Genomic DNA, 27,612 nt, shown 5'->3' with positions numbered 1-27,612 from the left:
CGCAGCAGACACTGCACGGAGTCTAATCAGATCGGCATTTGCATAAAGTATCAAATGTAATTTAAAATGTGTTGCACAAGAAGTGGAAAGGGAATAATAGATCTATATTGGTATATTTGAAATGAAGGTTGTTATCAAAAACACATTCCTTCAGGACTGTAACACATCACCCTCCACTCACATATAGACTAGTTATACCTCAAAAGGCCCAACTACATTGATATTTCTTACATGATTACTGAAACATTCCAGGAAGAAAGTCCGTATCATATGAGAATTGTTTTTTTTTTTATCCTTTCTGCATTATCTGCAGGTATGCAATTGCTAATTTAACCTCAGCTAAATTAAAGAAAATTGATTCAAATATAAACAACCTATCTTATCTAACACCCGGAGACAAAGACTTAAGACTTTTGCCTTCCATCACAGTGAGGAGTATTCAACTCACTGTGGTGGATGTTAATTTGTGTTTTCTGTGTGTTTTTGCCATTTTTTACTATATGTAGGACTGCAAGGCAACAACATTTCGTTCAGACCGCAAGGTCTGAATGACAATAAAGGCTACTTTGACTTTGACTTTGACAATTAGCTTCACTATGTGGGGAATTCTAGCTGAGTATTTCTCGGAAATTGTAAAGAACATGTAATAATAATAATAATGGATGGGATTTATATAACGCCTTTCTAATACTCAAGGCGCTTAAATGTAGTGCGTGGCTACATTAGCTGGAGACGCCAGATGTGAATTAGACGTACACACATTGAGGAAAATGCAAAAAGCGGTCTAAGCAAATGTCCGCAAATGTTAGCACGCGACAAAAGCTTCTCACTGTACCTCGGTACACGTGACAATAAATTTAAAACGAACTGAAAGGTCAATGTCGGAAAAACGAAAAGTGTCTAATGGGATGCAGTGTTGAGGCTCTATAAGGCGCTGGTCAGGCCACATTTGGAACATTGTGTGTAGCTTAGGGCCCTGTATCTGAGGAAGGACATGCCGGCTCTGGAGAGGGTCCAGAGGAGGTTTACAAGAATGATCCCAGGAATGAGTGGGTAAGCATATGATGAGCGTTGGACGGCGCTGGGCCTGTACTCTCTGGAGTTCAGATGAATGAGGGGGCAGAATAGTGAAAGGCTTGGATAGAGTGGATGTGGAAGATGCTTCCACTAACGGGAGAGTCTAGGACTAGAATTAATGGAAGGAGATGAGGAGGAATTTCATTAGCCAGAGGGTGGTGAATCTGTGAAATTCATTGCCACAGAAGGCTGTGGAGGCCAAGTCAGTGGATATATTTAAGGTAGAGATAGATTCTTGATTAGTACAGGTGTCAGAGGTTATGGGGAGTAGGCAGGAGAATGGGGTTAGGAGGGAGAGATAGATCAGCCATGACTGAATGGCGGAGTAGACGATGGGCCGAATGGCCTAATTCTGCTCCTATCAATTTCTACAGATGCACTATGGGAAATTCTATCCGTGTGTATCACAACTGCAGTAACGACTCTAAGAGACCAAGAATTTGCAGAGAGTTGAGAACGCAGCCCAGTCCAACATGCACACTCCATCCACTTCACCATTGACTCCATCTATTCTTCACACTGCCCGAGGGCAGCAGCCAAAATAATCAAGGACCACTCACACCATGGTCATTTATAGAGTGTTACAATGTGGAAACAGGCCCTTCGGCCCAACATGTCCCATCTACACTAATCCCACTTGCCCGTATTTGGCCCAGATCCCATTTAACCTGTCCAATCCATGTACCTGTCTAAATGTTTCTTAAAAGTTGCACTAGTCCCTGCCTCAACTACCTCATCCGGCAACTTGTTCCATACACCCGCCACCCTTTGTGTAAAAAAATGTTACCCCTCAGATTCCTATTACATCTTTCACCCCTCGCCCCTACTTTAGTGCGTTTGCCCGATCTATTCCTTTTATGATTTTGTACGCACGTTGCTCTCTTCTCTGCGCTTCCCCAAGCCAACAATAGACAATTGTGGGCTCCACCTTTCCTGGTTCATCAGTGCCTGCTCTGATTTGCTCTGTACCTTTTCATACCTCTAGTTTCCTTCTCAATGACTCTCAGAATTAAGAAGGGTCTCGTTCCTTTTCCCCAGGGACGCTGTCTGACTCTAGTTACTCCAGCATTCTGTGTCTATCTTCGGTGTAAGCCAGCATCTGCAGTTCCTTTCTACACGTCTAACAACTGCTTCATGGTTCTCAATGCCAATGCAGTTCTTGTAGTTAAATTGACCCAACCTTCAGCAGCAACTCCAGACAGGAGGTGACACACACGCTGGTGCAGCAGTAGAGCTACTGCCTTACAGCACCAGAGACCCGGGTTCGATCCTGACTATGGGTGCTGTTTGTATGGAGTTTGTATATGGGTGCTGTCTGTATGGAGTTTGTATATGGGTGCTGTCTTTATGGAGTTTGTATGGAGAATGTACGTTCTCCCTGTGATCGCATGGGTTTTCTCCAAGATCTTCAGTTTCCTCTCACGCTCCAAAGACGTACAAGTTTGCAGGTTAATTGTCCCTAGTGTGCGTGGGATAGTGTTAACGTGTGGGGATCGCTGGTCGGTGCAGACTAAGTGGGCCGTAGGGCCTGTTTCCGCGCTGTATCTCCAAACTAAACTAAAAAAACTAAACGGTAGGCCAGATCTCGAATGCTCAGTCTGAAGAAGGGTTTCGGCCCGAAACGTTGCCTATTTCCTTTGCTCCATAGATGCTGCTGCACCCGCTGAGTTTCTCCAGCAGTTTTGTCTACCTCTGATGTAAGTCATATTGCTCCTGTGCATACTGGAAGCACAAATGTGTCGGAAAATAAACTGCAGACACTGGTTTAAACCGAAGATAGACACAAAATGCTGGAGTAACTCAGCGGAACAGGCAGCGTCTCTGGAGAGAAGGAATGGGCAACGTTTCGGGTCGAGAAGGATCTCGACCCAAAACGTCACCCATTCCTTCTCTCCAGAGATGCTGCCTGTCCTGCTGAGTTACTCCAGCATTTTGTGTCTATCTTCTGGCAGCACAAATGTTTCTATCCAGGAGCAGAAATATCACCAGGTGAGACTTCACACTTACCAAAAGTGAAGTGCTCTGTCATCTCTTTGCAATGTGTCATAGAGTGGTACAGTGTGGAAACAGGCCCTTCGGCCCAACTTGCCCACGCCGACCAACATGTCCCAGCTACACTAATTCCACCTGTCTACATTTGGCCCATATCCCTCTAAACCTGCCCTTCCATGTATCTGTCTAAATGCTTCTTAAACAATGCGACAGTACCTGCCTCAACTACCTCCTCCGGCAGCTCGTTCCATACACCCACCATTCTTCGTGTGAAAATGTTACCCCTCAGTTTCCTATTAAATCTTTCCCCCCCCCCATAAACCTATGTCCTCTGGTTCTTGATTCATCGTTTTAGGGGCTAGTTTCTCCGCTGTATCTCTAAACTAAATCAAGAAACATAGAAACATAGAAAATAGGTGCAGGAGGCCATTCATTGCGATTGTGGCTGATCGTCCCCAATCAATAACCCGTGCCTGCCTTCTCCCCATATCCCATGATTCCACTATCCCCTAGAACTCTATCTAACTCTCTCTTAAAACCATCCAGTGATTTGACCTCCACTGCCCTCTGTGGCAGGGAATTCCACAAATTCACAACTCTCTGGGTGAAAAAGTTTTTTCTCACCTCAGTCTTAAATGGCCTCCCCTTTATTCTAAGGCCCTGGTTCTGGACTCGCCCAACATTGGGAAAAATTTCCTGCGTTTAGCTTGTCCAGTCGTTTTATAATTTTGTATGTTTCTATAAGATGCCCCCTCATCCTTCTAAACTCCAGTGAATACAAGCCGAGTCTTTTCAATCTTTCCTCATATGACAGTCCCGCCATCCCAGGGATCAATCTCGTGAACCTACGCTGCACTGCCTCAATCACAAGGATGTCCTCTTCCAAGAGGTCTAAATGTTGTCACAATTAAGGGCCAGTCACACTTTTTTAGGCAACTGCCAGTGACTAGGACAATGGAATTCACCGAAGTCAGTACCGGGCGACAACCTACGACAGCCCAAATTGTGGCCACTGTCGGCGAAGAATTTTCAACATGCAATCGCCTGTAGTCGCCTAAAAAAAAAATCGCTCAAGTGGGACAGGCCCTTAAGTACTCAATTGACTGTCACTGTAAGACAATAGTATCAAATTAAGCCTCTTATAATACAACTTGCTCCGCACACGGACATCATCTGCTTTGGCTATATATTTCTGATCTTTCACCTTTGTTTAATACAAAAATTGTTTTTTAACAGCTCCGTGGGAGTACCACAAGTGCTTTCACCACATGGATAGCAGAGGATCTGAAAGAAAACCCACTATTATCTGTTAACTGTTAACCAGGAACAGCCCTTTGTGCCACATCCAAGACTTTAAAAAAAATTAATACGCTTTGCCAAACTACACACTTACTTGCTCATACTGTTCAAGTTCCATTTTAAAAGGACGAGTTCTATTCTATTAAGCTTTATTGGGTTGACGGACATTTTGCAGAATCTGATAATCGACTATATAAAATAAATCGGTTTGTCAAACGTCTGGTGGGGACATTCTCAAAGTAATATGGTAATACATTAAAAAAATTGAAGATGGACACAAAGTGTTGGAGTTCCTGCAGAGGAGTTAAATAATGTGTTTTTGCATCAATCTTCACAGTGGAAGACACCAGCAATGTGCCTGAGATTGAAGAGTGTCAGGGGGTGGAAGTCAAAGAAGGTGCTTGGGAACCTCAAAGTGCTGAAGGTGGATATGTCACTTGGACCGGGTGGACTGCACCCCTAGGGTTCTGAAAGAGGTGGCTTTAGAGATTGTGGGGACATTGATAGTGATATTTCAAGAACCACTGAGTCAGAAGTGGTTCCAGACAATTGGAAAATTGACAATATTACCCCACTGTACAAGAAGGGAGCAAAGCAGAATAGTAGGAACTTTAGGCCAGTTTGTCTGACTTCAGTGGTTGGTGAGATTTTAGAGTCCATTATAAAGGATGAGGTTATGGAGTACTTAAGAGGTTTATGATAAAATAGGCCGAAGTCAGCATGGTTTTGTAAAGGGGAGATCTTACCTGACGATTCTGCAGGAATTGTTTGAAGAAGTAAATAGCAGGACGGACAAAGGAGATTCAGTCGATGTTGTTTACCTGGATTTTCAGAAAGCCTTTGATAAGGTGCCACATGGGCGGCTGCTGAAGATGATGAGAGCCCATGGCATCAAAGGGCAGATGCTAGCATGGATCGCGGGTTGGCTGGATGGCAGAAGGCAAAGAGTGGCAATAAAGGGGGCTTTTTCTGGTTGGCTGCCAGTGATTAGCGGAGTTCCGCAAGGGTCGGTGCTGGGACCGCTGCTCCCAAGACTCCGCTATCAAGAGAGCTCCAACTAACTCTCTCTTGAAAGCATCCAGAGAATTGGCCTCCACTGCCTTCTGACGCAGAGAATTCCACAGATTTACAACTCTCTGGGTGAAAACGTTTTTCCTCATCTCCGTTCCAAATGGCCTACTGCTAGTTTTTAAACTGTGGCCCCTGGACTCCCCCAACATCGAGAACATGTTTCCTGCCTCTAGCGTGTCCAATCCCTTACTAATTTTATATGTTTCTATAAGGTAGCCTCTCATCCTAAATTCCAGAGTATACAAGCCCAGCCGCTCCATTCTATCAACATATGACAGTCCCGCCACCCCGGGAATTAACCTTGAGAACCTATGCTGCACTCCCTCAATAGCAAATTTGGGGACCAAAACTGCACACAATACTCCAGGTGTGGTCTCACTAGGACCCTGTACAACTGCAAACGAAGGACCTCTTTGCTCCTATACTCAACTCCTCTTGTTATGAAGGCTAACATGCCATTAGCTTTCTTCACTGCCTGCTGTACCTGCATGCTTACTTTCAGTGACTGATGAACAAGGACCCCCAGATCTCGTTGTACTTCCCATTTTCCCAACTTGACACCAATTCAGATAAATTCGGTTTGTGGCCAAATTTGCAGATGTTACAAAAATAGGCAGAGGGGCAGGTATTGGAGAGAAAGCAGGGACTCTGCATAAGCACTTATAGACAGGGTAGGAGAGTGGGCAGAGAAGTGATAGATGGAATATAGTGTAGCAATGTGTGGAGTCATGCATTTTGAGAGTAGGAATAATGGCGTAGTCTATTTTCTAAATGGGAAGAGAATCCAGAATTTGGAGGTGCTGGTGCAGGATTCACCAACATTTCATTTTGCAAGACTAATTGGTAGTAAGGAAGGCAAACACAATGCTAGTATTTATTTAAAGAGGGCTAGAATACAAAAACAGGGATATAATGCTGAGGCTCTATAAGGCGCTGGTCAGGCTGCATTTGGAATATTGTGAACAATTTTGGACACCATATCTGAGAAAGGATATACTGGCTCGGGAGAGGGTCCAGGGGAGGTTTACAAGAATGGTTAACATATAATGTTAACATATAATGAACGTTTGACGGCACTGGACCTGAACTCGCTGGAGTTTAGAAAGGTGCGGGGGGACCTCATTGAAACTTACCAAATAGTGAAAGGCTTGGATAGAGTGGATGTGGAGAGGATGTTTCCACTAGTGGGAGTGTCTTGGACTAGAGGTCATAGCCTCAGAATTAAGGAACTGTGGCGGCTCCCAAGGGTCGTGCCATCATACTGTCGAACCCCTCGGCACGGGAGTGGTTCAGTCCGGAGGCGGTCCTTAACCAGAGGGTTTAAAGGCAGGGGTTTGGGTGCCATCTTTCTCTCGTTTGGACCTCCCTACAACCGGGAGGAACATAATTAAAGGTGCCTCTCAAAACACTGGACTTCGTGCTTCCTTTTGAGACCCACGCACTACATTGGTGACCCCCGACGCTCCATTGGCGTCATGATGGAGAGAAGAGAAAGCCCTACCTCCTCACAGGCCGGCCCGGCCCTGTCTCTGGACGCGGTCTCGGTGAAACCGCCCACGCACGGTGCGCGGCCTGCAGGAGTTTGTCGGTATGGTGGCGTTTTACCACCGTTTCATTCCATCCGCGGCCCACATCATGCGGCCTCTGTATCAACTCCTGGCGGGTGGGCAGAACAAAGCCGTTGAATGGACCCACGAGGCAGTGGCTACATTTGGCGGCGCGAAGGAGGCCCTGGCTCGGGCCGTACTACTGGTGCACCCACGGGAAGATGCCCCGACTGCTCTCACGGTGGACGCCTCGGAGTCGGCGGTTGGTGCTGTGCTGGAGCAACTGACGGGCGGAGGTTGGCGGTCCCTGGCCTTCTTCAGCTGGCACCTCAACCGCGCGCAGACGAAATACAGCGCGTTCGATCGCGAGCTCCTGGCTCTGTACCTGGCAGTGCGCCACTTCCGCTACTTCCTGGAGGGCCGCCCCTTCACCGCCTACACGGACCACAAGCCGCTCACTTTCGCCCTGGCGAAGGTTTCTGACCCCTGGTCCGCACAACAGCAGCGGCAATTGGCCTACATATCGGAGTATACAACATCTATCCGCTACATCGAGGGGAAAGAGAACCGGGTGGCCGACGCATTGTCCCGCCCCGCTATCAACGCCGTGTTCGAGGTGGCGCCCGGAATTGACTATTCTGCTCTGGCAGAGGCACAGCTCACGGACGATGAGGTGCCCGCCTACCGGACTGCCATCTCCGGCCTCCGCCTTGAGGATGTCCCTCTCGGTCCTGGGGGAGTGACAATCCTGTGCGATGTGTCGTCCGGGCAGCCGCGCCCCATCGTCCCTGCCGCCTGGTGCCGGAGGGTGTTCGAGGTGATCCACGGACTGGCTCACCCATCAATCCGGGCGACAACGGCACTAGTGGCCGCTCGTTTCATGTGGCACGGTCTGCGCAAGCAGGTTGGCCATTGGGCTCGCACCTGCATTCCGTGCCAGACGGCAAAAATCCAGCGCCATGTCCGTGCGCCTCTCCAGGAGTTTGGTCTACCTCACCGGCGGTTCGACCATCTCCACATAGACATTGTAGGGCCTCTCCCGCCGTCCCGGGGCATCACCCACCTGCTTACAATGGTGGACCGCTTCACGCGGTGGCCGGAGGCCATTCCGCTGGCCGATACTTCAACGGCTACGTGTGCTCGTGCGTTGTCCGCGCACTGGATTGCTCGCTTCGGGGTGCCGGCGCACATCTCCTCAGACCGGGGGCCACAGTTCACCTCCGAGCTGTGGTCAGCCATGGCTCGCTTGCTGGGGGGGGGACTACACCACACCACGGTTTACCACCCGCAAGCTAACGGTCTGGTGGAGAGGTTCCACCGGCAGCTAAAGGCAGCACTGAAGGCACGACTCTCCGGCCCGGACTGGATGGACGAGTTGCCGTGGGTCATGCTGGGCATCCGGACTGCTCCCAAAGAGGACTTGGCCTCATCATCGGCGGAGCTTGTGTACGGGTCGCCACTCACGGTGCCCGGGGAGTTCGTGCCGTCGGCGCCGGGGCAGCAGGGAACGCCCTCATCCACCCTAAAACGCCTTCGCGAGCCAGTTGGCAGGCTCGCACCCGTCCCGACGTCCCGCCATGGGACATTTCGCCCACACGTGCCATCAGCCCTCAGGGACTGCCCATACGTCTTCCTGCGCCGTGATGCCCACCGGACGCCACTCCAGAGGCCTTACGAGGGCCCGTTCCGGGTGCTGGAACACGGGCAGTCGTCTTTTGTCCTGGACATGGGGGGCCGGCCGGAGGCAGTGTCGATTGACCGTTTGAAGCCGGCACACCTGGACGTTGCCCAACCTCGGCCTCGAGGGCGTCCCTCTTCACGGCTCCCTCCGCCTGTCACTCCACCTGTCCTCCCGCCGGTCCCTCGACCATTCCCTCGACCTGTCCCTCCACCTATGCCTCCGCCAGCCCCACGATCGGCTGACTTCCGTACGCGGGCCGGCCGGGTCGTGCGCCCGCCGGTGCGTTTCGTGCCTCTGGTTCTGGGGGGGGTCCTGTGGCGGCTCCCAAGGGTCGTGCCATCATACTGTCGAACCCCTCGGCACGGGAGTGGTTCAGTCCGGAGGCGGTCCTTAACCAGAGGGTTTATAGGCAGGGGTTTGGGTGCCATCTTTCTCTCGTTTGGACCTCCCTACAACCGGGAGGAACATAATTAAAGGTGCCTCTCAAAACACTGGACTTCGTGCTTCCTTTTGAGACCCACGCACTACAGAACGTTCCTTTAGGAAGGAGGTGAGGAGGAATTTCTTTAGTCAGAGGGTGGTGAATCTGTGGAATTCATCGCCACAGACGGCTGTGGAAGCCAAGTCAAAGGATATTTTAACTGCAGAGATAGATAGATTCTTGATTAGTACTGGTGTCAGGAGTTATGGGGAAAAGGCAGGAGAATGGATCAATTGTAATCATATATTGTCTTTCTGCTGACGTGTTAGCATGCAACAAAAGCTATTCACCAAAGATCCTATAGCGGAGTAAGATAGACCACTCCTTCTAAATGCAATGGGCTGACGTGTAGTACGCAACGGAGCAGAACGTGGGCCTTTTTTTCATCCATTTCAGTAACCCGACCCGACTCGCAGTGTAATAAACGTTGCGGGGGAACAGTTTGAACAATCAAATAACTTTTATTTTTACAAGGATGTTTCCGTAACCGGCTTCCGTCTCCGCACTAGTTATCTTCGCTCCGCTATGGGATCTTTGGTGCAGAGATGGAAGCCGGTTACGGAAATGGGGCCGAAAATTACCTATGAATCTGCCCATGACCGTACTACGTCTTTTTCGTTAAGTGATCTATCTTGCTTGCCATAGGATCTTTGCTTTTCACTGTACCTCTGTGACATGTGACAATAAACCAAATCTTTACTTTGTATTTTTAATCTGATGTCATTATTTGCTGAGCTACCTCCAGGATATTTAAAATAATTAGGTGACTGGTGTATCTTTCTCAATAACCTTTGAATCCTTCCAAAACACTCTGTAATTAACTTGTTATTTATGGATTTTTGAGATTTCCACGATATAGTGAGAACTCTAATTTTATGTTTTTTTCATTTTAAAATTTACTTCTGCCTTTTGGATATTCATTGTTCCGTTTATTAATTGTTCATTATTCATTGTTCAATACTTATACACTTATTCTTTCGTTGTCGGCACATGTGACAATTAAAGACTCTTGACATTCCCCTCTGCTTATTTTAGACTTTAGAAATATAGCGCAGAAAAAAAGCCCTTAGGCCCACCAACTCCGTGCCAAACAGTAATCACCCCGCACACTAACACTATCCTACATGCCAGGGACCATTTCCAATTTTTACCAAAGTCAATTAACCTACAGAACGGAGGTACACAAAATTGCTGGGGAAACTCAGCGGGTGCAGCAGCATCTATGGAGCGAAGGAAATAGGCTCTCCCGCTGAGTTTCCCCAGCAATTTTGTGTACCCGCTGAGTTTCCCTAGCAATTTTGTGTACCCGCTGAGTTTCCCCAGCAATTTTGTGTACCCGCTGAGTTTCCCCAGCAATTTTGTGTAGCCTATTTCCTTCGCTCCATAGATGCTGCTGCACCCGCTGAGTTTCCCCAGCAATTTTGTGTACCTTCGATATTCCAGCATCTGCAGTTCCCTTTTGAACACAACCTACAGAACGGTATGTCTTTGGAGAGTGGGATGAAACCGGAGCACCCGGAGAAAACCACTGCAGTCACGGGGAGAACGTACAAACTCCGTACAGACAGCAATCGTAAACGCAGCGGGAAAAAATGCCCTTCGGCCCACCGACACCAATCTATCTGGATAGTACATTAGATTTATCCTACACTCTAGGGACAGTTTACCAAAGCCAATTAACTTAAAAGCCCGCGCGTCTTTGGAGTGTGGGAGGAAACCGGAGCACCCGGAGAAAACCTACGAGGTCGTGATGAGAACGTACAAACTCTGTAGAAAGCACCCGTAATCAGGATCGAACCTGGGTCCCTGGCGCTTTAAGGAGGCAACTCTACTCACTATATCAGAAAGAGTCGTGGAAATCTAACAACTCTACCATTGTGCCACTGTGTACACATGTAAACAGGTGGTTTCTAACTGCCCCAACAAATCTTACTATTATATTAAACATCTCTATTAGATCATTCTCTCCATGTCTAAACTCTGGGAATATACAAGGCTTGAGAAGAACAGCTTACATGCAAGCTTCCCTCCTAATTTAGCCTGCGGTTCCAATACAAGTCTGATGGCTCCACACTGCAAACAATCCAAGGTTAACATGCCCTTTGTGGTGTCATGCCCAGACCAGAACATTGTGCTCTTAACATGGTGTCACCAGAGGTTAATGTGGCTGTTACATAGCACACACCGCTGGAATGAAAGAATAAACATTGCAGGGACGAGACACTGCAGATGCTGGAACCTTGCGCAAAACACAAAGTGTTGGAGGAACTCAGCGGGCCAGGCAGGATCTGGGGAGGGTGTATGAATGAACTGCAGATGCAGGTTTAAACCAACGATAGACACAAAAAGCTGGAGTAACTCAGTGGGACAGGCAGCATCTCTGGAGAGAAGGAATGGGTGACGTTTTGGGTCGAGACCCTTCTTCAGACTAGTTAAGAGCATGTCCCACTTGGCGATTTTTTTCGGCGAATGCCTGCATTATTGACTGACGTATCGTGTCACCGAAAAAGTCGCGGCGTGACGACGTATTGGCGCGCGGTGTTTCCTCACGTGTCGCAACATTTTTTTTGTCACCGCTGGAATTTGAAATGTTCAACATTTTTCGGCGACCCTGATACGTCAGTCAATTACGCCGGCAGTCGCCAAAAAAATCGCCAAGTGGGAACAGGCACTTTAGGGATAAGGGTAATGAGAGATATAGATGGTGATGTGGAGAGATAAAGAACAATGAATGAAAGATGTGCAAAAAAGTAACTATGATAAAGGAAACATAGAAAATAGGTGCAGGAGTAGGCCATTCAGCCCTTCGAGCCTGCACCGCCATTCGATATGATCATGGCTGATTATCCAACTCAGTATCCCATCCCTGCCTTCTCTCCATACCCCCTGATCCCTTTAGCCACATCTAACTCCCTCTTAAATATAGCCAATGAACTGGCCTCAACTACCTTCTGTGGCAGAGAATTCCACAGATTCACCACTCTAGGTGTAAAAAATGATTTTCTCATCTCGGTCCTAAAAGACTTCCCTCTTATCCTTAAACTGTGACCCCCTAGTTCTGGACTTCACCAACATCGGGAATCTAGCCTGTCCAACCCCTTAAGGCCATTGTAAGCTGTTTGTGGGTGAAAATCAGAAGCTCGTGCGACTTGGATGGGGGAGGGATAGAGAGAGGGAATGCCGGGGCTACCTGAAGTGAGAGAAATCAATATTCATACCACTGGGCTGTAAGCTGCCCAAGCAAAATATGAGATGCTGTTCCTCCAATTTGCGTTTAGCCTCACTCTGACAATGGAGGAGACCGAGGACAGGAAGGTCTGTGTAGGAAAGGGAAGGAGAATTAAAGTGTCCAGCAACCGGGAGGTCAGATAGGTTCATGCGGGCTGAGCTAAGGTGTTCCGCGAAACGATCGCCCAGTCTGCGTTTGGTCTCGCCGATGTATGAGAGTCCACAACTTGAACAACGGATACGCAGGAGTATTTGAATTGATCCATTAGCCTGCATTCAGACCATATCCCTCTAAACCTTTCTTTTCCATGTACCTGTCCAAATGGTCATGTGTTTGAAGTAGAATTTTGCCATTCGGCCCATCAAGTCTACTCCACCATTCAATCATGGCTGATCTCTTTCCTTCCTAACCCCATTCTCCTGCCTTCACCCCATAACCCCTGACACCCGTATTAATCAAGAATCTATGTATCTCTGCCCTAAAAACATCCATTGACATGGCCTCCACAGCCTTCTGTGGCAATGAATCCTACAGATTCACCACCCTCTGACGATAGGAATTCCTCATCTCCTTCCTAAAGGAACGTCCTTTAATTCTGAGCCTATGGCCTCTGGTCCTTGACTCTCCCACAAGTGGAAACATCCTCTCCACATCCACTCTATCCAAGCCTTTTACTATTCAATGTTGAAACTGTACCTGCCTCCACAGCTTCCTCTGGCATCTCGTTCCAGACACTAACCATCCTGTGTGAAAAACGTTTCCCTTCATGTCCCTTTAAAACTTTTCCCCTCTCATGTTTAATCTATTGCTCTCTAGTTTTGGACTTCCCTGCACCGGAAAAAAAGATTGTTTAGGAAGTGACTGCAGGTAAGGTTATAAGGAATAGGAGAATAATTAGGCCATTCGGCCCATCAAGTCTACGCCACCATTCAATCATGGCTGATCTATCTCTCCCTCCTAACTGCATTCTCCTGCCTTCTCACCATAACCTCTGACACCCGTACTAATCAAGAATCTATCTATCTCCGCCTTAAAAATATCCACTGACTTGACCTCCACACCCTTCTGTGGCAAAGAATTCCACAGATTCACCACCCTCTGACTTAAGAAATTCATCCTCAACTCCTTTCTAAAGTTACATCCTTTAATTGTGAGGTTGTGCCCTCTGGTCCTAGATTCTCCCACTAGTGAAGACATCCTCTACACATCCACTCTATCCAGGCCTATCTATAGAGCAGGTAGACACAAAATGCTGGAGTAACTCAGCGGGAGAGGCAGCATCTCTGTCGAGAAGGAATAGCTGACGTTTCGGGTCGAGACCCTTCTTCAGGCTATCTATACCAAGGCAAATTCCTTGTATGTGAATACTTGGCCAAAAACCTTACTTACATATGTACAGGTCTCAAAAGGACACAAAGTGCTGGAGTAACTCAGCGGGTCAGGCAGCATTTCGGGAGAACATGGATGGGTGACATTTTGGGTCGAGACCTTTCTACAGATGTGATGGATTGGGACAGTTTGAAGGGATATGGGGCTGGTGGGACTAGTGCAGATTGGGCACCTTGGTCAGACTCAGCATGGGCAAGTTGGGCCTGCAGATTCTTCAGATCTTCACAGTCTCAAGCTCTCCATGTTCTCCAGAGCCTGCGAGGCCCAGCGCCTCTGAGTTACTCCTGCACTTTGTGTCCAACAAGGTAAATAAAAGTTAGTGAAACTCTTTGCAAAGGGAGAATAGTCAACGTTGCTTCCTGTGACCCAGGGTTTATTGACACGTGACTTGGGGCATCCATTGGGAGAACAGCATTTGCTGGAGACGTTCAATCATCTGCAAGGAAATGCAATCGGCCGCCCCCTCGCTGGAACCATGGACAGATACAATAAATGCCTGGAGCCATTATTGAGCGAGGCGAGGTGGAAGGAAGGGGGTGCATTACTTGCAAGACGGTGCATTGATTACTTAGCCGGTGCATTGTTTACTTAGACGGTGCATTGTTTGCAAGACAGACAGTGCATTCCTCGCTTAGACGGGGCATTTGGGTGCCTGGCGGTGCATTGCCTGCTCAGACGGTGCAACGCGGTGCATTGCTTGCAATCTCCACGCCCCACTGCATGCCGAGCGAGGAATTGAAGTCAAACAGTTTATACCCACTTGTGTTAAAGATCCCCGCAGCAGCAGCCCGGCTTCCAGCGCCGTGCGTCCCGGGACCTGGGCCCGGATCAAAGATACTGGGCTCCGCGCGCTCTCGCCGTGTGTTCGCGTGCTCGCTGCTCCTCCTATCCGCGGGAGCGCGCAGAGGGCGGGCACGCAAGCCGTGCAGCCAGGGATGGGCCAGATAGCATAGGTGTCTGCATGCATATGGGAGGAAGTACGTGCATGCATGCATGAATGCATGCATATGGGGGAGGTGCGCGAATGTGTAGGAAAGAATTACAGATGCTGGTTTAAATCGAAGGTAGACGCAAAATGCTGCAGTAACTGCGGGTCAGGCAGCATCTCTGGAGCAAAGGAATGGGTGACGTTTTGGGTCGAGACCCTTCTTCCAAGCGATTGCATGAAGAATATGGGAGGAAATGCATGCATGCATATGAGAGGAAATGCATGTATCTGGGGAAGGTGCATGAATATGGGAGGAGATGCAGGCATGCATGTGGGAGGAAATGCATGCATCTGGGGAAGGTGCATGCATACTGGAGCGGATGCACATGGGAGGATAATGCATGCATATGGGAGGAGATTTGGGGACTTTTATTTTGCACCGTTTAAAAGTATGCACCTACATCTTACAAAGAATGGGCAGAGAAGCCAAATTGCTGGAAATCTGAAGTAAAAAGAGGGAAATGGGGAGAAATCAGTAACGGGGCACTGTGGATGATCAGCCTTGATCATATTGAATGGTGGTGCTCAGTGGCCCGAAGGGCCGAATGGCCTACTTCTGCACCTATTTTCTATGAAATGCAGCAATCAATTCAGCAGTGGAACAAGCAACTGCAGATGGTGGTTTATAGCAAAGGTAGACAAAGTTGGAGTAACTCAGCAGGTCAGGCAAGCATGCAGTTTTATTTTGAACTGCTTTAAAAGTATGCACCGACTGCTTGTAACCCCTGCTGAAAGATTATAATGTTGCCATGGGAAGAGAAGCCAAATTGTTGGAAATTTGATGTAAAAAGAGAGAAATGCAGTATTTATTCAATAGTAGAAACAAGGAACTGTAGATGCTGGTTTATATTAAAAGGTAGACACAAAGTGCTGGAGTAACTCAGCGGGAGAGGCAGCATCTCTGGAGAAAAAGGTTGGGTGAGGTTTTGGGTCTGTACCCTTCTGCAGATCATGCAGCATCGGTGAAGGGGCAAATTAGAGTCATAGGGTACAGAAACAGGCCTTTCTGTCCCATTGGTCCACAGCGATTGAAATACACTATCTACAATAGTCCCATTTGTACATATATGGCCCAAATCTCTCTAAACCTATCCTATCCATGTACCTGTCCAAGTGTCTTTTAAATGTTGTTATGGTACTTTTCTCGACTACCTCCTCTGGCAGCTCGTTCCATGCACCCTTTGAGTGAAATGTATTTATATTTCATTTTCAGAAGTTATTCATTTGATTTCCTACTTTTTAGTTATTAATCAAATTAGAAGTTGAAGCAGAAGACGGGGGTACATTGATCAATAAGTCAGGTGAAGGGGTATATTGATCAAGTGACTAAGTGAAAACAGAAGTGCGGTAAGGTGTACATTCGTCAGGTAAACTGTTTTATAGTATTTCGACTAAGCTGCATTTGGACTTTTGCTGGTCGCCCCTTTCAGCAAGGAAGTGGAAGCTTTGAAGAAGGTGTACAATGCAATACAATACAATAATACTGTATTAGCCAAATATGCTTTGCAACATATGAGGAATTTTCATTTGCCAAGTCAGTCAAATAAATAAAAAGCAACAGAACACACAACACACATTTTAACATAAACATCCACCACAGTGACTCCTCCACTTACTTTGATGGAAGGTGAAAAAAAAGTTCAATCTCTTCCCTTTTTTGTTCTCCTGCGGTCAGGGGCCTCGATCCTTCCGTTGACGGGACGATCTTGGCTCCAGTAGCCGGTGGTCGGACCCTCCGCGTCGGGGCGATCAAGCTCCTGCATCGGGGGGGATCTCAGCTCCCCCGCGCCGGTGATCAGACCCCGGGTCGTGGCCTGGTCAATACCTACTGTGTCGTTGGAGCTCCCGACATCTACGGTCTCTACCCGAGACTGCGAGTTCTCGATGGTAAAATCCACAGGTTGGAGCGTTGATCCCGGGCAAAGGATCGCAGGCTCCAATGGTAAGTCCATGGCCCCGCATTGGGGCTCAAAGTCAGTCCCAATCAAGGCCGCCAGCTCCATGTTGTTAGGCCGCAGAGAGACCGGAGATACGACCTGGAAAACAATCGCATCTCCGGCAAGGTAAGAGATTGAAAAAAAGCTTCCCCCGACCCCCTCCCCCACATAAAACAAACCAGAGAACATTAACACAAACTTTTAAAACGCACTAAAAATAACCAAACAAAAAAACCCCGAAAAAAACAGACAGACTGTTGGCGAGGCTGCCAATCGTGCAGCGCTCCTGGTGGTAGAAGAGGTTTACCAGAATGCTGCCTGGATTAGAGGGCATCAGCTATAAGAAGAGGTTGGACAAACATGGATTATTTTCTCTGACATTTTAAGAGGCATAGATAGGGAAGACAGTCTGAACCTTTTCCCCAGGGTGAAATGTCATGGACTAGTGGACATAGCATTAAGGTGAAAGGGGTAACGTTTAAACGAGATGTGCAGGGCATGTTTTTTTTACACTGGGAGTGGTGGGTGCCTGCAATGCATTATCAGGGATGGTTGTGGAGGCAGATACCATGGTAGCATTTAAGATGCTTTTGGATAGGCACGTGTATGTGCCGAGAATGGATGGATATGGATTTTTTTTAGAGATTCAGAGCAGAACCAGGCGCTTCGGTCCACTGAGTCCGCACCAACCAGCGATCCCTACATATTATCGCTGTCCAACATCATACGAGGGACGATTTACATTTTTTGTACGTCTTTGGAGTGTGGGAGGAAACTGGAGCTCCCGAGAGAAAACCCACGCAGGTCATGGGGAGAACGTACAAACTCCGTACAGACAAGCACCCATAGTCAGGATCGAACCCGGGTCTCTGGCGCTGTAAGACGGAAACTCTACCGATGCATGCCAGACTAGTTTATTTTGGCATCATGTTCAGCATGCACAACATGGGCCGAAGGGCCTGTTCTTGAGCTGTGCTGTACATTTCTATGTTCTATGAATGATATTTGCAGGGATGATACATTTTTGAGTGAACGTGCAGTTAGTGACAATGCCCCATACCCCATACAACCTTAATCTTATTGGGAGACGTTAGTCTGGACCTTTTGGTCCCCATATCCGAGGAAGGGTGAGCTGACGTTGGACAGGGTCCACGAGAAAGTTCACGAGAATGATCCCGGCAATGATTGGGTTAATGTACGATGACCCTTTGATGGCACTGGGTCTGTACACGCTGGAGTTTAAAAGGATGAGGGGGAACCTCATTGAAATTTAGTGAACAGAGAAAGGCTTGGATAGAGTGGATGTGGAGAGGATGTTTCCACTGGTGGGAGAGTCTAGGACATTTGTAGTACATAGATGGTAGCTCAGGACCGTTCTCTAGTTGGTGATAGGATGATTCCGTGGCCTGATCACAGCTGGGAAGAAACTGTCCCAGAATCTGTAGGTGTGTGTTTTCACACTTCTGTACCTCTTGCCCGATCAGAGAGGGGAGAAGAGGGAGTGGCCAGGGTGCGACACGTCCTTGATTATGCTACTGGCCTTGCCGAGGCATCGTGAAGAGTCTGGGACCAGAGGGCACAGCCTCAGAATTAAAGGATGTTCCTTTAGGAAGGAGATGAGGAGGAATCTCTTTAGTCAGAGGCTGGTGAATCTGTGGAATTCATTGCCACAGACGGCTGTGGAGGCCAAGTCTGTAGGTATCTTTAAAGCGGAGATTGACAGATTCTTGATTAATACGGGCGCCAGGGGATTTGGGGAGAAGGCAGGAGAATGGGGCTGAGAGGCAGAGATAGTTCAGCCATGATTGCCGAATGGCCTAAATCTGCTCCTAGAACTTATGAACTTATACTCTTGCCCAACCGGAGATATGAAAAATCAACCTTCCATTGAAACAAACACAAAATATTGCCCTGTCTATGGAGTAGGCAGTGTGATGCATTAATAATGTGAAAAAAAGTGCATAGATTTTGTTTTCCACAGTGTTGGAAAATGAGAAACATAGAAAATAGGTGCAGGAGTAGGCCATTCGGCCCTTCGAACCAGCACTGCCATTCAACATGATCATGGCTGATCATCCAAAATCAGTACCCCGTTCATGCTTTCTCCCCATATCCCTTGATTCCGTTAGCCCTAATTGCTATATCTAACTCGCTCATGAAGATTCTGGACAAAATGCATAATTGCTAGAAAACGTTCCAACAGTTAGGAGTGTGAAAAAAGAACAAAAGAACACACAGCGGGCTGCTATGTTTTGGTTAACATCGAGCACAGAATCACGCATTGCAGGGAATCTAAAGAACAAAAATCTGAAGAAGGGTCTCGACCCGAAACTTCATCTATTTCCTTCGCTCCATAGATGCTGCCTCACCCCCTGAGTTTTTCCAGCATTTTTGTCTACCTTCGATTATTCCAGCAGCTGCAGTTCCTTCTTAAACAAATGTGTTGAGCAAGTCGTGTTCTCTATGGTTGCTGAGGGAATAACAAGGGTGGCACAATGGTGCAGCGGTAGAGTTGCTGCCTTACAGCGCTGGAGTCCCGGGTTCGATCCTGACTACGGGTGCTGTTTGCTCGCAGTTCATACGCTCTCTCCGTTTTCTCCGTGAGCTGCGGATTCCTCCCACCCTCCAAGGACGTACGGGTTTGTAGGCAAATGGGCTTGGTATAATTGCAAATAGTCCATAGTGTGTGTAGGATGGTGTTCTTGTACGGGGATCGCTGGTCGGCGCGGACTCAGTGGGCCCAAGGGACTGTTTCCACGCTGTATGTCTTAACTAAATTAAACAAGTAGATATATTTTTACCAAATCAAACAATACTACATTCATTGTAATATCATGAAGCTTCATCCTTGAATAATCATCTTGCTATAATGTAAACTTCAATGGGGATTCATGTTAAAAGAACTCCTTCCCCCACATTACCAATGTTGTAAAAGCATAACTGAAAACAAGAACTTTGAAAATATTCAATGATTTTGGAGTACTCTAAGGTGGCACAGTGGCATAGGTGGTAGAGCTGCAGCCTCACAGGGCCAGAGACATGGGTTTGATTCAGACATCGGGTGCTGATGTTCCCGATGTTGGGGTAGTCCAGAACCAGGGGCCACAGTTTAAGAATAAGGGGTAGGCCATTTAGAACGGAGACAAGGAAACATTTTTTCACACAGAGAGTTGTGAATCTGTGGAATTCTCTGCCTCAGAGGACGGTGGAGGCCAGTTCTCTGGATATTTTCAAGAGAGATCTAGATAGGGCTCTTAAAGATAGCGGAGACAGGGAATATGGGGAGAAGGCAGGAACGGGGTACTGATTGGGGATGATCAGCCATTGAATGGCGGTGCTGGCTCGAAGGGCCAAATGGCCTGCACCTATTGTCTATTGTCTGTCTGTGTGGAGTTTGTACGCTCTCGCTCTGATCCTGTGCGTTTCCTTCGGGTGCTCCGGTTTTCTTCCACATCCCAAAGATGTGTGGGTTTGTAATTTAATTGCCCCAAGAATTATAGGAGTGGGGAAGTAGAATAGCATCGCACTAGTAAATAGCATCGAACTAGGGACCAAATTACATTTCTGATCTTCTGCTGCATTATGAACCATCCAGACCTCTGAGGTCGTCTGCGACAGGTCTGCTTTCTGTCCCCAGTCAGAACTAAACATGGACAAGCAGCGTTTAGTTTTTATGCACCACATATATAGAACAAACTTCCAGAAAAATGCAGTTCCGCTCCAACTCCCAGTTCATTTAAATTGGGGCTGAAGACTTTTTTGTTTGACACTGCCTTTAATTAAATTAAATAATTATTCATTTCTTAAATTGCACTGTAACTTTTATTCTTGTATTTTATACTTGTATTATTATATTTTAGCCTTGCTTTTATTTTCTATTCTTTTTACTGATTGTTTTTAATTGCTTTTGATTGCTCTTTAATGCTTTGTGTTAAGCACTTTGATTTGCATTGTTGCTGGAATGTGCTAAACAAATAAACTTGCTTGCTCGCTTGCTAGTATGAACAGGGGAACAATAGTTAACGTAGACCCGGTGGGCCGAAGGTCCTGTTTTTATGCTGTATCCTTAAACTAAACTAAACTAGTTTAAACCTTGTGTAGCCTCATCGTCACCTTCCCACCAGCTAACAATTCTATGTTTCCTTATCAGCATCTGCTTTGATCTGTCATTTTCACAACTTGCCCTTCCATATCTAGATTCCCTCTCCCCTCACTCTCAGTCTGGAGAAGGGTCTAGACCCAAAACGTCACCCATTCCTCCTCTCCAATGAAATGAAATGAAAATGCAATGAGCTGTTTGGCTTCGCCTGCCCTCTGCTTGAAACTGCAATGGCAATGGAAATGAAATGAAAATGCAATGAGCCGTTTGGCTTGGCCTGCCCTGTGCTTGAAACTGCAAAGGCAATGGACATGAAATGAAAATGCAATGAGCTGTTTGGCTTGGCCTGCCCTATGCTTGAAACTGCAATGGCAATGAAAATGAAATGAAAATCCAATCAGCTGTTCGGCCTGCCCTGTGCTTGAAACTGCAATGGCAATGGAAGTGAAATGAAAATGCAATCAGCTGTTAGGCTTGAAACTGCAATGGAAATGGAAATTAAATTAAAATGCAATGAGGGTAGACAAAAGTGCTGGAGAAACTCAGCAGGTGTGGCAGCATCTATGGAGCGAAGGAAATAGGCAACGTTTCAGGCCGAAACCATTGAGCTGTTTGAAATTGAAATGGAAATGAAATGAAATGAGTTGTTTGGCCTGCCTGAAACCACTAATTTCGGCCAACAAGGCCTCTATTAGCCGAGAAATCAGTCCCTTTTGCCCAAAATGCCCGTATTAGCCCAGGAGGAGCATTTTGGCTCAAAAGGAAAAGTTCAAGTTCAAGTGAGTTTATTGTCATGTGTCCCTGTATAGGACAATGAAATTCTTGCTTTGCTTAAGCACACAGAAAATAGTAGGCATTTACTACAAAACAGATAAATGTGTCCATATACCATTATATAAATATATACACACATGAATAAATAAACTGGTAGTGCAAATAACAGAAAGTGGTTGGTAATAATCAGAGTTTTGTCTGAGCCAGGTTTAATAGCCTGATGGCTGAGGGGAAGTAACTATTCCTGAACCTGGTTGTTGCAGTCTTCAGGCTCCTGTACCTTCTACCTGAAGGTAGCAGGGAGATGAGTGTGTGGCCAGGATGGTGTGGGTCTTTGATGATACTGCCAGCCTTTTTGAGGCAGCGACTGCGATAAATCCCCTCAATGGAAGGAAGGTCAGAGCCGATGATGGACTGGGCAGTGTTTACTACTTTTTGTAATCTTTTCCTCTCCAGGGCGCTCAAATTGCCGAACCAAGCCACGATGCAACCGGTCAGCATGCTCTCGACTGTGCACCTGTAGAAGTTAGAGAGAGTCTTCCTTGACAATCCGACTCTCCGTAATCTTCTCAGAAAGTAGAGGCGCTGATGTGCTTTTTTGATGATTGCATTAGTGTTCTCGGACCAGGAAAGATCTTCAGAGATGTGCACGCCCAGGAATTTGAAGCTCTTGACCCTTTCAACCATCGACCCGTTGATATAAATGGGGCTGTGGGTCCCCCTCCTACTCCTTCCAAAGTCCACAATCAGTTCCTTGGTTTTGCTGGTGTTGAGGGCCAGGTTATTGCGCTGGCACCATATGGACAGTTGCTCGATCTCTCTTCTGTACTCTGACTCATCCCCATCAGTGATACGCCCCACAATAGTGGTGTCGTCAGCGAACTTGATGATGGAGTTCGCACTGTGGTTCGCTACGCAGTCATGGGTATAGAGTGAGTACAGCAGGGGGCTGAGCACGCAGCCTTGAGGTGCTCCCGTGCTGATTGTTATTGAGGCTGACACATTTCCACCAATACGAACAGACTGTGGTCTGTGGACGAGGAAGTCAAGGATCCAGTTGCAGAGGGATGCGCAGAGACCCAGTTCTGCGAGTTTGGTAACCAGTTTGGAGGGGATGATTGTGTTAAATGCCGAGCTGTAATCAATGAATAACAGCCTGACATATGAGTTTTTGTTGTCCAAGTGGTCCAGTGCGGAGTGGAGGGCCAGCGAAATCGCATCCACCGTTGATCTGTTGTGGCGGTACGCGAACTGCAGTGGGTCCAGGTTTTTGTCGATGTAGGAGTTGATTTGCTCCATGATCAACCTCTCAAAGCACTTCATCACCTGGAGTCCATACAAAGTGCCTTTCACTAAGATTTCAATCAGATTTTTTTTTAAAGAGCCCCTTCAAGCCTGTACTAGCCCAAGAGGAGTCCCTTCAGCCCATCAGAAAGTATTCCCCCTGCAAGTATTAAACCTCACCCCAGTATTTTTCTCCCTCCCTTCATTAGCTCCCTGTGATATCGAGGCCAGGATAGACTTCCCTCCTTCATTGCTGTGATCCGCAGAAAAAGATGAAAAATGCCTAAAATTGATTCTCCACCCTCTCCTTTTCTCTCACAGAGTCTCTCACCTGTTTTGGGCAGAATTTCTGGCAGTTTCTGAGCTGCCAGCCCACCAGGGCTGAGTGACTGAGCTGCCAGCCCACCAGGCCTGAGTGACTGAGCTGCCAATCCACCAGGCCTGAGTGGCTGAGCTGCCAGCCCACCAGGCCTGAGTGGCTGAGCTGCCAGCCCACCAGGCCTGAGTGACTGAGCTGCCAGCCCACCAGGCTTGAGTGACTGAGCTGCCAATCCACCAGGCCTGAGTGGCTGAGCTGCCAGCCCACCAGGCCTGAGTGACTGAGCTGCCAGCCCACCAGGCCTGAGTGACTGAGCTGCCAGCCCACCAGGCCTGAGTGCCTGAGCTGCCAACCCAAGAATCCATTCGGCCCACAATGTCCATACTAGCCCTCTGGAAACCAGTCCCTTTGGCCCACAACACCCATATTAGCGCTCCAGAAAGCTCCCCCCCACCCACTGGCCACCAATATTGGAATTGGTGGAGAGGTGGAATATTCCATCCCATCAGGTCCCAGTTAGTCTAGTAACCTTTTAAAGGATTAAACCTTGACATTTTTTATTTTTTTGTTGCAGAGTTTAAAGATTTTTTTAAAACCGTCATTTAGAAGCAGTGATTAACTTTCCCCTGGCAGTTCAATACTAAAATCAAAGCACTAACAAATGACTGTTATTCCATAACAACAAATTCCGGAAAGAAACAAACAACACAAAGTAATGCAAAAGGAACAACAAATAAAAAGAATAATGAAAATATATTAAGTTACTCGGTCTAAATAAAATCTGGATAAATACTGGATAAATCTCTGTGGATTAGCTCAACTCCATATAAAGATACCAAGGCATAATGAATGTGAGCGGCACGGTGGCGCAGCGGTAGAGTTGCTGCCTTACTGCGCTAGTGACACCGGTTCGAGAATGTCTACGGGTGCTGTCTGAACCGAATTTGTACGTTCTCCGTACGACCTGCATGGGTTTTCCCCGATTGCTCCGTTTTCTTCCAATGTCTCAATGAAGTGCAGGTTTCTAGGTTAATTGGCCACTGTAAATTGTCCCTGGTGTGTAGAATAGAAACGTGATCGATGGTCGGCGCGGACACGGTGGATCGAAGGGCCGGTTTCCACGCTGTGTCTATAAAGCGTAGGGTTAGGAGGGAGAGAAAGATCAGCCATGATTGATTGGTGGAGTAGACTTGATGGGCCGAATGGCCTAATTCTGTTCCTATCCCTTATGACCTGACCTTATGAACTAAATTATAAAATTAAAAACTAGACTGGAATGTTTTTTGTAACATTACTTTGAGCACTTCACTCTAAATGAAGTACTAACTCTGCATTTTTAACTATGATATTATTTGATATTGACCACATTTAATGTAGCAAATGAATAACCTCTATTATTTGCCTCTATTATTAACAACCTTTCAGCTTAACAAATTGGTTTGCATGTTCTCAGTATTAAAACTATTATACTTCCAAACAAATTCATTGATTGTGAAACACTTCTATTGTGAAAAGCTCTCAGGTATACTTTCTGCTTTAAGACAAATGATTAGGTACATGTTATGAATAAATATCATTTTTAGCACATCTTGGTGTTATAATCATCTACCTGATATTTATCTAATAAGGTATTCTTGTTTAGTTTAGAGATTCACCGCGGAAACAGGCCCTTCGGCCACCGAGTCCTTGCCGACCAGTGATCCCCGCACAACAACACTATTCTACATAAACGCACACACCAGGGACAATTTACAATTTTACCAAGCCAATTAGCCTACAAACCTGTACATCTTTGGAGCGTGAGAGGAAACCGAAGATCTTGGAGAAAACCCACGCAGGTCACATGGAGAACGTACAAACTCCGTACAGACAGCGCCCATAATCCGGATCAAACCCAGGTCTCTGATGCTGTAAGGCAGCAACTCTACCGCTACGCCACCGTGCCACCGTGTATGATGCTGTGAGTGAGGGAGATGTCAGGTGATGGCCTTAACTCCGGGTATCTTTCCTTAGAAAATTGAGTGCATACGAATTGTGCATCAAATAATGGAAATGAGTACCATGGTTGCATTGAAAAATTTGGAGCATTGATACAGTAACAAAGTTATATTCCCGGTGGCTCAGCACTTCAACTCCTCCTCCTATTCCCAATCTGACCTTTCTGTCCTGGGCCTCCGCCATTGCCAGAGTGAGGCCCAGTGCAAATTGGAGGAACAGTACCTCATATTTCGCTTGGGTAGTTTACACTCCAGCGGTATGAACATTGACTTCCCCAAGGAATAGTAAGACGAATACAGTGTTGCAAACATATGCTTTTCTGGATCATGGAAGTTCGACTACCTTTTGCACAGAAAACCTGACGAGAAGGCTGAACATTACCGGAGAAGAGACTGAGATTCGATTACGTATCATGACTAAAGATAAAGAGAGCAGGAGTCATTACATTACAAGTATGGCGATATCCAGTTTGGATGAAGATAATTTAATACCAATATCTGAAGTGTTTACACATGGAACTATGCCTGTTGGTCGTCAAAATATACCAAGACATGAAGACTTGAAACAATGGCCTTATCTGAAGGATGTCAAGATATCTGATATAAATTCTAGTGTTGAACTACTTATCGGAACAAATGTTTTGAAGGCTTTGGAACCTATACAGATTGTGAGAAACCAAGGTGATGGACCGTATGCTACGGAAACCCAACTTGGATGGGTTATCTATGGCTCCTTGAAAAGGAACAACGAAAACAAGAATCAGATGAACTGTCCTGCCATTGATGTTAATCAAATGTCTACTGATGAATTAGAAAAGCCGGTGATGAAGTCATACAATCATGACTTCAAGGAAAGTACCAGCAAGGAATCTGAAGAGATATCGAATGAAGAGTTGAAGTTCATGGATATTATGAACTACTCAGTGAAAACTGACGGACACTGTTGTGTGGGCTTACCTTTCAAACAAGAAAGAGTTAATCTGCCGAATAATCGTCGTATGGCAGAGCAATGTACCCAGAATTTGAAATGCAAGTTTGGCGAGAATAGTAAATTTCATGGTAAGAATCTCTTTGAAGGATACTTAATACAATGATGATTGCTTAAAATCCATGTCTACTGAGCAGGAAGCAATTCTACCAGTAGAACATCTGACTTGTCTTTGCAATAAGGGAGGATTCACACTTTTCAAGTGGAACAGCGACAATTGTGAAAGCATTCCATTAGATGATAGAGCCAAATAAACCAGAGAGTTGGATTTGGACAAAGACGATCTGCCAATGGAAAGAGCATTGGGAGTTACTAATGTTGTACAACTGAAATATGTTAACACAAAAGAAAATCCCACGGATGAAGTTTCCAGAGAACTGACAGCAAACCGCTTCTTAAGTGATAAGAGATGGATCAGTAAGCCAGACAGAGAATGGCCAAAGCTTGAGCTGGGATTTGAAATCTCTGCTAATGATCCGGAAATTAAATCAAACTTAACGGTGAACATTATTGGTAAAGATCCTGTTATTCTTTTGAAGGATTTTCATATTTCAACATTGCTGTTACAACACATCCATGAGTTGATCGGACATGGAGGAAGACGTTTCATGCTATCAAAGCTTTGGACTGTTATGTTTTGGACTGTATACTGGGTATCATGCCTGATTTTAAGGGTTTGGTGCGCACGGTACGTCCTTAAACAAAAAACAGTGTTTTAATAAGATGAATAACCTAGTTATGCTTGCTTCTGGAAGGCGAAAGTGAAGATGGAAGAGTCATGAAGAATTCTGATTGCGGATATATAGTGCATGCTATTTTTTCCTGGTTAGTATAGTGGTTAGTATCCCCGCCTGTCACGCGGGAGACCGGGGTTCAATTCCCCGACGAGGAGCCACGGGGTTCAATTCCATTATTTTTTTGCTTTTGATATATGTTAAGCCTTCATGGCTATTTTTTTGATGTTTATTAATAATTGCCTCGTTATATACTCGGAACAATTAGGGGCCGGTATGTAGTGGCCAATTGGCTTGTTTTGCTTGTCATTGATGATGGCATGTGTCTTTAAATTTTAGACTGCCTGTTATATTGTGGGTGGGATTTATGACGTATTTTAGGGCGTGTTTGGAGATAAGTTTCTTGCGCAGAAGCTTAGTTTTCAGTTTAGTTTCGGACGAGCATGGGGAAGGTTCACCCTTTGACCATGCGAAGTGTAACGGAGACATGAGGAGTTTTCTAGCATTTAATGCGATAAACTGGAGTTCGATGAAGATTCTAGTGTACGAGTCGGAAGAAGTTTGGGTGTACCTTATTGTTTTTCATCAACAATAAAGAATTTATTAATCAAAGGACTGTGATTTGATGATTTATCTGTGAAGAAGCTCCAAAGGTCCCCGACGGAGAGCTTGCATGCGTACAAAGACATTCCCCTTAACCATGTAGTCCATTTAGCGGCTAGAGGG

General features: G+C 46.5%; 1 protein-coding gene and 1 non-coding gene across 2 annotated transcripts in view; one reads left to right on the top strand and one right to left on the bottom strand.

Annotated features, from left to right (window-relative positions):
* The window catches only part of triqk (triple QxxK/R motif containing), a 58,414-nt gene extending 43,767 nt beyond the window's left edge, over positions 1–14,647 (bottom strand). The window contains exon 1 of the mRNA XM_033020131.1: positions 14,527–14,647. The gene's annotated coding sequence lies outside the window, so the exon portion shown is untranslated. The remainder of the gene's footprint in view (positions 1–14,526) is intronic.
* Positions 14,648–26,972: 12,325 nt separating this feature from the next.
* trnad-guc lies at positions 26,973–27,044 on the top strand. Its single transcript has one exon. It is a non-coding gene; the product is annotated as a tRNA-Asp (tRNA).
* The last annotated feature ends 568 nt before the right edge of the window (positions 27,045–27,612 follow it).

The sequence above is a fragment of the Amblyraja radiata genome, chromosome 4 (assembly GCF_010909765.2).
Source record: "Amblyraja radiata isolate CabotCenter1 chromosome 4, sAmbRad1.1.pri, whole genome shotgun sequence".
Lineage (NCBI taxonomy): Eukaryota > Metazoa > Chordata > Chondrichthyes > Rajiformes > Rajidae > Amblyraja > Amblyraja radiata.
The sequence above is the reverse complement of the archived record's forward strand: the minus strand, read 5'-3'. Positions and strand labels throughout refer to the sequence as shown.